This window comes from Marmota marmota, unplaced genomic scaffold (assembly GCF_001458135.2).
Source record: "Marmota marmota marmota unplaced genomic scaffold, marMar, whole genome shotgun sequence".
NCBI lineage: Eukaryota > Metazoa > Chordata > Mammalia > Rodentia > Sciuridae > Marmota > Marmota marmota.
This window is the reverse complement of record NW_026000102.1, coordinates 4,413,544-4,428,738: the sequence shown is the minus strand read 5'-3', so window position 1 is coordinate 4,428,738 and position 15,195 is coordinate 4,413,544. Positions and strand designations below refer to the sequence as shown.

The window sequence follows — 15,195 nt, the reverse complement described above, 5'->3', positions numbered from 1 at the left end:
CAGGGTCTCCCCTCGGGCCCAGCGTCTGACTCCCACATGCCACCTGCTTTTCTTGCACCATAGGCCTGAGACTATTAAGGAAATTCATTAAGGAGAAAAAAAATGAGAAGAGCCATTCCCAGAAGGCCATTGCTGGCAGGTGCTGCTGCTCCCTGACGTGTCCCCTGTGTGTCACCCCACTTCACTGCTGTTTTGAGAGGCAGAGTGATGTTCCAGGGCAGCACAGGGAAGGGGCCATCTGCTGAGGCAAGAGTCCTGTTCATATAGACTCCTGCATCTTCCCAGATGAGTCTGACTAATCCAGTCCTGCGGCTAATCCACTGGGGACTTGATCTTCAGAACTGCTGATTAATTGGAACAGGCTCAGTTGTTCCCATTGCTGACCCCACACTGGGGGGTCCTAGGGAAGTGGGCTGAGGGAAGAAGGTGGTCCTGGGAGTCATGAGGGTCCTTGAACTGCTGCAGTTTCAGAGTTGCCAGTGGAAGGGGCTGGGGCCAGAACCAATGTCACATGCAGCGTCTTCTGCTGATGTCTCCGATGCCCCAGGCCACGCCAGAAGCCACAGGGGCAGACCTGTGCAGTGTGGCCCTCTTCTCACAGGCCTCAGGGACAGTGCCGTGGGTGGGAGTTCAGAGAAGACAGTGCTGGACCTTTTGTGACTTTACTTTCCCAGTCCATCCCGTGAGCCAGCGTATTGTTCCAAGATCACAAAAATGCCTAAAGGCAGGGTCAGAGTTGACATAGCCGTGAAGCACAGAAAGGCTGCTGGTGGGATGCCCACCGCCAGCCTCCCTGGGGACCCTTGCTGTCTGAAGACCTGGACTGCAGTGGACAGAACCAGGATGTTGAAGGTGAAACTTGAGCACCTAGCTCTCTGTGTGGCCTTAGGCAACTCATTCAGGTTTTGAGTCCCAATCTTGTCATCTTACAGCTTACCTAGTCCAGCCAGTTCACTTTTCCAAAGACACTGAACTTGGAATCATCCCCAAAGCTACTCAACCAGTAAGTGCAGAAGAGAAGGGCGGTGGCCTGGATCACCTGCCCTCGCAGTTTCAGGCCCTTCTGTGTCGTTGTCTCATCTGGTCTTCACTACTAGCCTCAGAAGTGGAGGCATTACCCCTATTTGACAAGGAAGGAGACCAGGGCTCAAATGGGTGGTTACTCTGCCAAGGCCACACAGCAAAAACATGGCAGAACCAGACTGGAATCCATGTGCGTCTGACCCAGACCCCCTTTCTCTAGGCTGACTGGCTCTTGGCTGCTGAGCAGGAATCTCATCTTTCCAAGGGTGGGGACTGACTGGCTGGGCAAGGTGGTGTGGAGTCGTCGTGTGGGGGGGTGCTTTCTCCTGCTCCCAGTCCCCCACATGCTCTGGCTCTGCACACAGCCTAATGCCAAGAGGAGCCCGGGCACTCACAGGTCATCTGTTCACCTCCTATCGTGGTGCTGGGCATTGAATCCAGGTCCTTGAACATTCCAGGCAAACACTGCCACTGAACCACACCCCTGCCCCTACACTCTCCTATCTTTTGTTATACATTTAAATTAGCTGATGCGTATTCCCTTGGTGTCTGGGGTTGACAGTGTTGGCACTTCTAAGAATGGGAATAGAACCTGGTTCCTTAGTGCCAGCTTCCCGAAGCAACATCTTAGAATAGGCCACAGGCAGGATAGCACCTGGGCCCTAGTGGCTTCACAGAACACAGGTGGTCTCACTCCTGCCTCATGTTCACCGTGTAGCCCTGGAGGGGGGGGGCATGACCTGGTGAGTAAGTGGTTGGGCAGAAATGACATGCTCCTCGGCTGCTTGCTGACCAGAACAGGTCCCTAAGCCTGTTTTCCCAGCCACGGTGCTGAGGAGGGAGCACTGCTCTGGGCGCCCTAAGGGCACTCATGACAACCACTGCTGAGGGGTAGAGCAAGAGTGCGCTAAGTCAGGGTACCTAGGGAGCAGCTCTGGCGTGGGGCTCTCTAGAAGCAGGGCATGTCCAGTGGATGTCTGAAGCCTGACCTGGGCTCCTGCAGGGCATCTGAGCAGTCTCTGCCGATGGCGAGACTGTCAAGGGGGCCTGGCCTCTGCCTGGAGCTGGAGGCTGCAGATTGTCTTGTTTTGCTTTTCGTGGTGGTTCTGGCCTGGGAGCTGCAGACAGACTCCCTGTGGGTGGTTTGGAGTCAGGAATGCTCACAGGGCCCACGCACAGGCCCCAGAGGAGGGAAATGTGCTTCTTTCCACTTTCCTGTGGGATCGAGTGGCACAGGAGATACAGAGTCACAGTGTAAGCAAGAGTCTACTTCTGCCTCCTGGGGAGGATGCAGGTGTGGGATCGGTGATTGATTAATTGATTGATTCATTTAACAGATATTGAATCCTAGCTTTACATCTGCGTAGTGGTGTGACTTTAGTTAAGTCACTTAACCTCTCTGTACCCTAGCTGTCGCATCCTAACATGTGGAAATTGATCCCTATCTCACAGGGATATTGTGAGGATCAAATGGAAAGAAGGGGCGTGGTGCCTACCAGCAGCAGCAGGTTCCTTTGAAAGAGCTTATGCCCATTTCTCACATGTAGACTGGGGTTCTTATCAGTATCTCTTCCCACTGGACTATTGGGAAGCCCAAAGAGATAATTTCTATAAGCACCATCTGGCTCAGACACTTGGAAATGAGCTCCTCCTTGGGCTCAGGGCAGGGAGGCGGGGGGTGGGGGGGGTTGTCCCTCCTCCTCTCAGTAGGCTGAAGGTCACCAGAGCTTTTACCCAGAGCCTTCCCAGGCTCTGTCCTCGGCCCCTGAAGGCTTTCACCAATTCTGCCATGGCCAGAGCAGAGGGTGCATAGGCCTGGCCCAGGAAATGCCTGTTGTCAGCCTGGGAGGTCTAGGGCCAGGGCGCTGTGCAAACTGTTAAGTGCTGTACAGCTGGGAGGTCTGCCTTGCATGCTGTCATCTGCTGATGACTGTGAGGCGTGGGTGGAGCTGTCAAGTGCAGCATGACTGTGAGGTGTGCTGTGCAAACTGTCAAGTGCAGCATGACTGAAGCGTGCCATGCGGACTGCCAAGTGTAGCCTGACTGTGAAGCGCGCTAAACTGTCAAGTGCAGTACAGCTGGGAGTTGTGCTGTGCAAACTGTGAGATGCCAGAGGAGTGTGAGGTCACATTGTCACTGCCTGGGTACGTTAGTTTTCCACCACTGTGACAAAACACCTGAGAAAACTGACTTCAGGAGGAAAGATTTATTTTGGCCGAGTTTCAGAGGTTTCAGTCTGCGGTTACTTGGCGCCATTGATTCTGGGCCTGTGGTGAGGCAGAACATCATGGTGGGGAGCATGTGGTACAGCAGAGCTGCTCAGCTGATGGCAACCAGAAAGCAGAGCCAGAGAGAGCCTGGAACAACATGCCCTTCAAAGACCCGCTCTCAGTGACCTACCTCTTCCGGCTAGGCCCCACCACTTGAAGTTTTCACCACCTGCCAATAGCACCACCAGCTGGGGACCAAGCCTTCCACACACAAGCCTCTGGGGAACATTCCAGATGCAAGCCATAACCTGTGAGCTCGGGTCGGGTCTGGGCCACTTTCCTGCTGCTCTCGAGTCATAGCCCAAACCCCCACCTCCCACCCACCTGCTTCTGCCCAGCAGTCCTACCTGCCAGCCTGCTGTCTTCTGCACACTAAGCCTCTGGCTGTGGTGGCAGTTGTATAGAAAGGGAAAACGGTCTTGAGTTGTTCAGATGTTTCTGGTATCAAATGGAATAAAATCATGAAGAGTTTTCTTAGGAAAGAAACATTCTTTAAAGACTTAATGTGTTTTAACATGATCAATTCTAGTAGTAAGAACAGCTCTTCATTGCAGGGAATTTGGAGCATGCAGAAAGGCATGGAGAGAAAAGGGGGCTCTATCCAGCTCTCACTGCCCAGAGGTCCTCACGCAGGCGCCGTGGCCTCCCCTGGTTCCTACGTTTCAAGACGTGTCTGTTGTGCTTCATGTTGCCGGGATCATATTTTCTGTGGCTTACTTTCTTTCTCCTTAACACCATATTGTGAGCATTTCCCCATGTCATTAAATATTCTTTGCAAACATGATTTTTAATGTTTGCCTAATGGCCTGTCCTGCAACTGTCCCTTTGCTTTCTCTCAACATCACTGTTGTGGCTTTAAGGAATTCAGTATAGATTCCACTCCTGGAGTTCAGCCCAGTCTGAGAGAGAGGAAGATTCTAGAAACTGCGGAGAGCCTTTTCTCTCTCTTTCTCTCTCACTCTCTCTCTCCCCCTCTCTCCCTCCCTCCCTCCCTCCCTCCCTTTTTAAAAAAATTTTTTTTATAGTTGTAGATGAACAGAATGCCTTTATTTTATTTGTTTATTTTTATGTGGTGCTAAGGATCAAACCCAGTGCCTTACACATGCGAGGCAAGTGCTCTGCCACTGAGCCCCAGCCCCAGCCCGAGCCTACTCTCTTACCTTGCAGGTTCCCAGTCCTTGTGAGTGGTGGAGATCTGGAGGAACTAGGAGGGCTGGGGCCCAACCTGGGGAACATGGCCAGGAGGCGGAAGGCTGTGCTCCTTTACTGCCCACGGTCCCTGCTGCAAGTTGCCCCCCCCGCCCCCCATGCCTTGGCTTTCCACTGTGGTGTCATGCTTGGGGACAGGTCATACCCAGCCACGAGCTTTCCCTTTCCCACCTGCCCTAGGGCCCCTCCAGCTACGCTGGAGCGTCCTGCCACACTGACCCTGGGCTCACTTCTCTTACCTCCCTGTCCCCTCGTTATGTCCAGAGTTAGCTTTGATTGAGGAACTCTCTAACAGAAGATGGGAAAACCCAAGGTGTGAAAGTCACTGCGCTTTATAGTCTGTTAAGGGCCTTTCAAAAACAACGCTCATTCCATTTTTTTCTTTTCTTTTTTTTTTTTTTTAATGAGCTTTTTGGTACACACAGCACATAATCCCACATCAAATGGCTGAGCATTATACTGGCATAAAACCCAGCAATGATGTGAAAGTCCATGAAGTTATGGGTTGCTTTCACAGGAGAAGTTGTGGTCCTTCAGCCCCGAGGAGACTCTGGTTCAGTGCCAAGGCTCCTAGGCTTCTCAAGTTGCTGCTGAGTCCAAGGCACCAACACGGGCAGTGGGGTCCTTAGGGTGGAGGCTTAGGCCCCTACCTGAGCAGCGACGTGGCCGCAGCTTGAGCCTCACCACCGTGGCCCACACACTCTCTTTGGTACTCGTGTTGCTGTTGCCATCCAGTGTGGGAGAGCTGGTTCCCATGTAGTGGCTTTCTTCATGTTACCTCTGGATGGTCACTTGATGGTTGACCAATGTGAGGTCAGTAAGAGGTGTGGACTGTAGGCCAGAGGACTGATATCATGTGGAGACACTGGAGCAGGCTGTCTGGGTCTCAGATGCTGTGGGGCTTGAGATGGTTTCCCTGCAGGAGGCCCCAGCAGGTGGCCCTTGGTGCCCAGTGCAGGTTAGAAGCTCCAACTTGGGATGCTGGCAGGGCAAGCTCCAGTTTATCCGCCTCACAATTATGGCTTTTCTCTCTATCCTCAGAAGCCACAATACTATCCCAGGTGCCCCACAAGTTCTAGTATCTCATAACCCAAATTGCATGATTATTTGTCAGATCCTGAGCTTGGGATTTGACTTTGCAGAATAGGAAGAGAGATCCTGTTGATGGGTGGTCTCTCTGTGCCAGGCTTGCTGTCCCTGGCAGCACAGTAGTGGGAACTCCAGTGACGAGACAGTAAGAGGTGCAGAGAGGTTGCCACTTCCCCAAGGCCACACAGGAGACAGGCTCTGAGCTTGGAGTAGGCTGGCTCCAAGACCAGCCTGTGAAGGACCGTGGACTCTCAAAAGCCATCCCCACACCCTGGCAGCTGAGAATCAGAACAGTGCAAGGGGGAGCTGCTCTGGCTGGGACCCTGCCCTCCTCAGAGGCCACCGACCCTCTTCTTGCCTGTGACTGACTGAACAGTTGCTGCAGACCTCCCCTCTCTGGACCACTTTGACTTTTCTCAGCGTGAGACTTTTCCAGGTCTACATTTTCATTTTCTTTGCTTTGTAGTCTTCATTCTCCTCTGTTAGAAGAGCTTTGGTTTATTGATTGTTGTCTCTGGACCTTCAGTTTTTCTCAGTGGCTCAGGTGATCTGAAAATGAGTCTTCCAGCCTCGTTAGCCACCATATTCTGAAGAGCATCTGACCTTCCCCTAATCACCTTCAACTAATCATGGCTAGTAGCTTTGGACGAGTTGAGGTGGGGGCTTGGGGAGCAGGGACCTTGGGGTAGATGATGATGACAACGATAATGAAGCCAGGCACCTGCTACAAATCTTTCCACCTTTCCTTGTCCCCTAACTGCTCCTCTGCTCTGTGGCCAAAGGCACCTGTGCCTCAGTGTGCAAGGGGCTGTGTTGGTTTAGAGGCAGACTCTGGGCTCGGTAGAGGGGCTGCTGCTTGTTCACAGAAAAAGGTCTGATTTTGTGAATTGGGGTTTGGAACCAGAGATCTGGGTCAGTTAGATATGGGGGAGCCCTGGCCTCACTTAACCTTACTTACCTTCTATCTAAACTGGAGACAGCTGTAGTGCCTCAAGGTTTAGGCTGCTGCCAGGGCCAGATGGCCCTCACGATTGCTGTTGATTCTGTGATTGTTGAGTTGCCTGGGTTTCTCCTGAGGACCCTTGCCTGGACTCTATCTCTGTCCCTTGCTTCTTTCTGGCATGATGTTGTTAATGCTCAGTGTCCTGCTGAGCTCTGAGCTGGGCATGGAGACCACTATTGTGTTGCACATCGGGGAGGAAGCCCTTTGGATGGAGGGGGTGACTTCCAGGACTGTGGGAATGGGTCTCTGTCCTGTACCCGTGGCCCATGGCAGAAGAGGCAGGCACTCAGAAGGATTTTTCTCCACTGGGTCTTTCTGTGCAAACCAATAGCGTGCACCAGGAAGGCCAAGCTCAGGGCATCTCTGCTGCTGCAGTGTTTTCTAGTATGTTCTGCTTGAGAGAGTGCTGCAGCAAGCTTCATTTGGAACCAAGCTTATGGTTCCCTCTGCACAGATGTGCACTAAGCATTTACTCTGTTCTGTGCTCGCTGCATGCTGACACCAGACCTGTCTAGGTTCTGCCATGTTCTGGCCCTCTGTAGAATCATAGCTAAGGCAGCAGTTCTGAGGGATGCTCCCTGCTGGGAAGCCCCAACCTCCTGTCAGAACCACAGTCCCTACAGAATCTGGGGATCAGACAGTTCTCTGTTTCTTGCCTCCCCTGGTGAACATTCAGGTGCATACTATGGCTTAAAGCTCATGGTCAACCTTGGGGCTGATGGGTCTGAGTGGGCTTCCAGAGAGCTCTGAAGGGTCCTAAGGGTCATCTGCCCTGCTGGCCCCACATTTTGTTAGATGCTGGCTGGTCCCCTTCACTCTCTTGTTTACCATTCGCTTTAGCAACAGTAATTACAGTACAGTTGTAAGATGAAAACATGACTAAATTATGACACTGCTTGTGTAACAATCTCTTAAAACTTACTCAGAAGGCAACAGCTGCACAATTAGGCTATAAATTCTCTTCAATGAACTTGTTGGTGGCAGCGGTACCTGTGTGGCTGTGTCGTGTAAGAGATAACTAGACTTAATGGGCTTGGGGAGGAGCACCAAGGATGGCCTCGTAAAGAAGGAAACTTTGTTCTTTGTCATAAACCACTTGTTCTCTTATAAAAACAAAAGGCTTGGCGTTGGCCCATTAACTCCTCTGTGGTCGTGGGAGCAGAGTATCCGCCTGGAAGCTGACATCGGGCTGCTCCCTGCCTTCAGGTATGGGTCTTCCTGGGCCCTGGGACCCACAGACAGCGAGAGGCCTGGTGGGAAAGACGGGTCAGAAGTGGCTGGGAGCGCAGCTGTTCACACACCAAAAGACAAACTCCCTGCAGCAGGGCTCCTTGGGCATGGGCCTGGGACATGGAACCCAGGAGATTCACTGGAGGATGAGGGAGGCTGGCCTCAAATTCACTAAATTTGGAAGAAAAGCTGCTAGGTCACCAATATAAGGAGAGGAATGGGAACTGGAAAGTGGTCCAAAATGTTTCTGCCCTACCCCAGTCTGAGGAGGTGGGTGGTGTGACTGGCGATGCTGTTGCTGGGCCTGCTGTCTGTTTCCAGGCCCGCCTCAGTGCATTTCCACCTCCCATTCCCTTCCTGTCGCTGCCCCACAGATGGCACAGACTTGGTAGCTTAAAAGGACACAGATGTGTTACAGTCTGAGATCAGAAGTCTGACATGGGTCTTAGTGGGTGAAAATCAGGGTGACATCAGGGCTGTGTTCTTCTCTGGGCTCCAGGCAGAGTCCGTTCTAGTGCTGTCCCAGTGTCTGGAGCTGCTTGCATCCCTTAGCTCCTGGCCCCATCTTCCATTGGCAAAGCCAGTCCCTTTCACATCATATTTCTTTGACTTCTCTTCCATTTTTAAGGACTCTTTAAGATTGCATTGGGTACACCCAGAAAATCTTTCTCATCTCAAAATTAGCAGATTAGCTACCTTAATTGCATGAGCCATGCAATTAATACTATGTCTATTGACCAGTTTTTCATTGGTAAGACAAAATCCCTGAAGCTGCATACTTTATAAAGAAGAGAGGTTTAGTTAGCTCAGTTTGGGAGGCTAAAAATCCAGATAGCCTGACATGTGCTCTGGTGAGGGACCCTCTGACTCTGTCACTCATGGGAGATGGCATCATGGTGGGGGTGCATGACAAAGGGAGAGGTCACATGTTGAGACTGGAAAGCCAGAGAGCAGGGAGATGCCAGTCTTGCTGTTCCAAGATCAGACGTGATTGGCTGCATTCAGGGCGATGTGGCCGTAGATGAGTGTTGCCCTTTTATAGCAACTTGGTCTCGTGAGAACAACTACCTAACTCCCTGTGACCAGTACCAGTCTCTTCCAGAGCAGCGCCCCCTCAATCTGATCATCTCACACTAGGCTCTGCCTTCCAGCACTGTGATGTGGAGGACCAGGCTTCCAGCATGTGCACCTGTCAGGGACACATTTGTACCATATCTATTCCTTAGCACCACGTGACAACATGTTCACAGATTCTGAGGATCAGGATGTGGACATCTTTAGGGGACCAATTTTCTGCTGCCCACAGGCATGTGGGGAGTGTGACCTTAGGCCAGCGTGACCTTGTATACCAGGCAGGGTTCAAACTTGAGGACAGAGGCTGATCTGGTCCTATCATGTATTAGTCACTTTCTGTCACCGTGATAAAATATCTGGGAGAAATTAAAGGAGAAAATGTTTATTTTGGCTCATAGTTTTGGAGGTTTCAGGCCATGGTCACTTGGTCCTGTTGCTCCTGGGCCTGTGGAGAGGCAGTGCATGGTGGAGGAAGCTGCTCACCTCATGGCAGCTGGGAAGCAAAGAGAAGAAGGGCCCGGTGCCAATATCCTCTTTAAGGCCACGCCCCCAGTGACATCACTTCCTTTTTAGTCTCTGCCCCCTAAAGATTTCACTACCTCCCAGTAGTGTCACAGGCCGCTGTCCAAGCCATTAGCATATAGGCCTTTGGGGAGCAGTTAAAATCTAAACCTTTACATAAGGGGAATTGAAAAGAAAGGGAAGGGCAGCTGCATCCACAGCATGGTCTGTCCGTGCAGGGGACAGCCCATGCCTCAGCTGTCACCTGCATTTTCCAGGAGCTCCTGGTCAGAGATAGGGCATGGACTTGCAGCAACAAAACCCAGAGGCGGATGAACTCCATAGTTCACACGCTGCAGGAATCTTCCTGAAGGAAATGACAAGTGGGCAGCCTTTCCCTCCTAGATCCTCTCCCTGGAGAAGGTGCCAGTCAGAGCTGGCCAGCCCAAGATAAAGTTCAACCTTAACAATTTTAAAAATACACGAATAATACACACACCCTGGCCGTTGCACCAACCCACTGGCAGGGGGTCATGGCTACAGATTTTACCAACTTTCACCATTCGGGGGCTGTAAAGCTTTTCACCCACAGCTGAGGCCTGACTGGCTTCCTCTGCCCTCCCCCATCCCAGCTTGGCCAGGAGGCAGCCAGACTCCTCAGACAGCTTCCGTGAGGATCCACAGGCATCTTCCTGGACCTGTCTATGCGACAGACTTCTGGAGCGTGTCCCCAGAGACCTCCAGCTCCAGGCCTATTACTGAAGTCTGTCACCCAGAAAATCTGTTGACGGAATCGTTCTCTCTGAACTGCAAGCAAATTGGGAAATTTGAATGTCATGCAATAAGACTGCAATAAAAGAGAGCCTCCAAGAAGTGCACTGAGCGAATCTCCTCCCGGCCCAAGTCCACCGCCCATCTGCAGCTTCCTGAGCTGTCACCCTCCAGGGTGGCCACATACAGTATTTATTTTTTTTAATTAAGCTGCATTGCTGTGTGGTGCACCCTCCACAGACGCTTTATAAAGCCCAGCCTTCTAAGTTGCTGAAAGTTTTTATTTTTTTTAAAGCAGATAGTAAAATTAAGCAGTTATTAGTATTCACGAAAAATGCTCGTGGCAGGCTTCGCACACGTAATGAGAAGCCACCTGCAGTTCAAAGCAGTACTTGATAATGCTGTAATTAGATTTGAGATGCAAAAAAGCTCATTAAAATTAAATAACATATTTGTCACTGTTTTAAGAGGTACAGATTGCCTAGAACCATGCTGGTCTCTTGACCTTGAGTATTTTGGCAGAGTCCTTGCTGCCAACGACTCAAAAATAACATCAGCAATTCTGCAGAGAGTCCTGAAAACATGTTCATCCTCGGTTCAGTTTGCGTTGAAAAAAATTATATAGATATCTAGGGGGAAGCACAGATTTGTGCACAGTGTGTTCCAAGAGAAGGGGCCATTCAGAATCCTCTGCACACACAGTTCAGACAATGTGGAGGGGGTTGGGGTGAGTGAAGATCCTCCACAGGACATAGGGACACTATGACAGGGTCTGCAAGGAAACAGTGGTATTGGGTACTACGGTTCACATCCTGGACTGGATGAAGTCACTTGCTCAGAGCAGGAACAAGGCAACTGAGAATCAGATGGTCCATATTTCCTAGGTGTCTAGCAATGTGTTAGGTGTGTGCAGGGCAGGGAGAGAGACATGTGCCGGCAAGATGCATCACGGGCTGCAAGGAGGGCACAGTCAGGAAAATAACTGGTTAGTAAAAAACTGATGTTTCCTGAGTGTGTCTTGCCTAGCAGGTACTAGTCACATGGCATACACTATCTTAGTACTCAGTGAGACAGTCCTCACTGTCTCAGATTCCTGGAGGAGGTTGTCACTTGCTGAAAGTCATGTAGTAACCATGTAGGCTGAGCCAGGATTCAGGTCCACCGTCCTGCAGATTCCTAGCTTTCATCATAGAGGAGTTAAGGTCCAATGACTAGAGTAGGCCAGAGGGAGGGGGACAGGTGGGATATACTCAGAGGCACAAGCACTCACTGACTGAGTGCCCATTTTTTTTGTAAAATCCTATTCAAAAAACTTCACAACTATTAATCATCCAAGCCCCATAACAACTTGTTTACTCCATGGTAGAGATGAGGAAATTGAGTCCTGAGAAATTAAATCACCAGCCCCAGGTCACCACAGTTGGCTGCAGAGCTGGGATGAAGTTCTGTGCGTGACCACTATTCTTTCTCTTCCCTCATGAGAGATCTAAAGCATTCTACAAAGGATGTAATTTTAAAGTGACCATGATTATTCTTAGTGGAAGAATTTGTAAGTTTCATTTAAGGAGTAGTGACCAGAGAGTCTGCCTGGAACTGACAGCTCTTAAGTTAGGGGTGAGGAGATGGGGTCAGATGATTGGAAAATGAGGCCAAAAAACCTGGTCTGGTCTCCAGGGAACGTCTGGGCACTCGTGGCCTGGGGGAGCTGGCATCCTTGGCGCAGGGAGCTGTTGAGAAGCTGGCCTGTGGCTGGCTGCCCCTCCTCCGGTGGCAGGATTGATTTTTGAAGCTGACTCTCTTGGCACTGGATCCAGATTTAGTTCTGCGGAGAGCTCGTCTTTCAAAGTCCAGCTCAAATGTCACCTCCTCTGCAAAGACTCCCCAACCCTCAAAGCCAAATTAATCACTCCTCCCTGTGCTCCCACCGCACTCTGTGGATACCTCCAGAATAGTCTTATCACATCAGACGCAAAAGGATTTATGTGTTTACAAGTCTGTCTCTCCAGCTCTACAGGGACTTCTGGGGGCCAGGTCCACTATGCTTGTGTGTCGACGGGCCTAGGGCAGTGCTGGGCCCACAGTGGGTGCTGAATAAATGATGCATGTACAGGAAGGACCAGCGGATGATTTAATCTGCTTGACTTTCCCAGGTACAGAGTACCGACTATGGGCAGGTTTCACTTCAAGCCCTTTCTCTATATGCCATATTTAGTCTTCACAATAGCCCTGCGAGAACAGTTAGATCTGTTATCTGCAAGTTATAGGTGAGGCACTGGAGGCCAGAGAGGTTATGTAACCTCTCAATATCACGTAGTTGGTAAGTGGGAGAACTGGGATTTTAGACCCAGGTAGTCTGGGGTGGAAACATCTGCTTAAGGCGATTTTGTAGATCAGCCCATCTGATTGTAGGTAGTGATTCTAGGGCAGTTTTTGGAATTCTCATTTCACTCTTGCTTTTCTTAACTTGTCTGAATTTAGCAAGGTTTGGAAAAAGTGCTGGGGCTGTGATGCAGTTATGGCTCCTTTGTTGTAAGCCTCAGAAATCAACTCTGGTTAAATTAAGCAAAAATTGGAATTGTGAGGATTCTATTGTGAGGCTCTGAGTAGCTCACAGAATGAACATCCTGGCAGGATGAGCTTTCGGAATGCTGAGGCCTAGGCAGCCGGAGCTGGAGGACCGTCTCCTGGGAGAGCTCAGCCTCAGTCTTCAGTCTGCAGGACACACCTCCCCCCATTCACATGCCTGGCCTTGTAACCTGTCACCCATCAGGACTGTGCACAGGATGAGTGCTGGGTGGACAAGAAGGTGTGTGTGGCCTGCTCAGAGCTGGGTGTTCCTGCTCTGCCTCCTGTGGTCTGCCTGGGCCTGGGCTGTGGGGCTGAGGGGCAGAAGGGCCCAGCACTCTCCGCAACATCTCCTTGACACAGTGCTGGAGGTTGTGGGGAGCGGGAGAGGGAGATGCTTCTGAAAGGAATATTCACTGGCAGTGACCTTTCTTAGGTTTTTAACATTTTGAGGGGATTGATTGAATTGATCTAAGCCCATTCATTCTCAGCCTCTACAGGACATAAATACCATGAGGCCAGCCTGGCTTGGACGTTTGGAAGCTGGGTGCTCTGGAACAGCACCCAGCCTCTAGGGTGGGAGAAGGTGGGGGCTGGCTGGGTTCCCTGGCAGCCTGCAGGGGGTGGAGCTCTCTGGTTGTTGCAGTAAAACCCCTTTTCCAGGGAAGGGAGGGTGGGGGGCTGTGTGTACCCCTTAGTGGCTGGTCCAGGTCTCCCAGGATGGGAGTCTCCTGCCCAGCTGTCAAATCCTCACCCTCCCTAGGCTGGTGCTCCCAGCATCTGGCAGCACCCCTCCCACCCCAGAGGCCTGGTGTCTCAGGTGTTGTTGGAGCATCCGGCCTCTGCCAAGACACCTGGATTTATTCATCACACAAGTATGCTTTGAGCTGGGGTGTGTGTGTGTGTGTGCATGTGTGTGTATGTGTGTGGGGGGCACATAGCACAGTGAGACCTGGGCAGAGGACTTCTGGCAAACCGTACTCTGGTCTCCCACTCTGCCCAGCTGGGGGACCCTCTCCAAATCCCTACTCTCAGACTATGCTTCACCCCACCCAGGTCAGCTAGTCCTTGCTGGCAGGTGGGCCCTAGGGTGGGGAGGAAGGTGCCTGCCTCCTCCTGCCTGCGAGTCCTCCCCCCAGCCTGCACCCCTTTGGTGGGCCCTTTCCACCTGGCCCCTCCCCAGCAGGCTCCTCCCTTCCCTGGTGGCCCTGCCTTTCCTGCCCCTTTTGGCCCCTCTGGACCCACCCTTCATTGCTCTGGGCCGTATTCCCCTTTGGCTGAGGTTCCTCCAGCTTTTCCCCACCCGCTTCCTCTCGTGTCTGGCACCCTCCGCTGGAGCCAGCATGATTTGTAGGCCACCTGAGCGGTGACCTATAAACCCTTTTCTTCAGGGGGTGGCTGTTCTTGGATTAAATGCCTTTAAAAGGAGTCTCTGCCTCAGAAGTGTCATGTAGAATGTTTCCACTGACGGAGAACATGACCTTTAAAACCCCACGTAAAGGAATCGGCGGCAGGGAGGAGAAGGGGCTGGGGGGCCTGCACTCGGGTTTACCTGCCTGGCTCTCCAACCCTTCCCTAGGCCTGATTGGCAGGCTGTGGTCCCCAGCCTGGTAGGCGGGGGCGCCCTCACTGGCTTGGCGGCCAGGCAGAGCAGAGGAATGGGGGTGCAGGCCTGGTTCCTGACCTTGTTAAAGGGAGAGAGGATCCAGGGTCCTTGCTCCACATGGGTCACGTTCCCAGTGTCTCCTAGGGGATGGCAGGTCCTCATAAAGGCTCAGATGCCTACATCATCCTTGAGTTTATCCCAAGACTAACTGCATAGGTGCAGTGTTCTAGGTTCTGATAGGGTTCAGGTAGGGTGCAGAATCCTGGGTGCCCTGGGTAGAGGCGCAGCATACTGCATGTGCCCCATCTGCATGAACCTGGGAGACATCATAGAGCCTGGACTATACTTTAGTCTTGCATTTCATTGGAGACCTTGTTGCTTAGAGGGAAATCGGTGCAAGGAGGCCTGGTAGCATCTCTCCACAGGGCCTCTTTGCAGGAAGCAGCAGTCAGTGTGTCTTGCATTTGGGATGCTACCAGGAATTATCTGGAAGGAGGACCAAGAGATTTCGATACCCTTGTGGATGGAGGCAGGGGCATGTTTTGTGTCCTGTTAAAGGGTTTCTGCAGCCCTCTTTCAAGAATCACAGAGTGGCAGGTTGAGATTTAGAGAGGTCCGGTCTATCTGGGAGTCCTGGTGTGTGGTGTTTCGAGACAGAGAGGGAGGTGTCTCGATTAAGGCACTGAGAGGCCTGGCTACCTGGGAGAGCCTGACGGGTGGGTGCCCTTTTGTATGGGATGTACGTGAGAGCCACTTCAGAAAAAGCAGCATCGTGTGAGTGTATGCACACATCCAAGAATGTATGTGTTTCTGTGTGCCTGTGTGTGCACATGTGTGAGTGTGTGCCTTCGTGT

General features: G+C 51.6%; 1 protein-coding gene across 20 annotated transcripts in view; it reads left to right on the top strand.

Moving 5' to 3' along the window:
• Positions 1–15,195, top strand: part of Camta1 (calmodulin binding transcription activator 1) — a 744,390-nt gene that overhangs the window by 123,473 nt on the left and 605,722 nt on the right. The window lies entirely within an intron of this gene.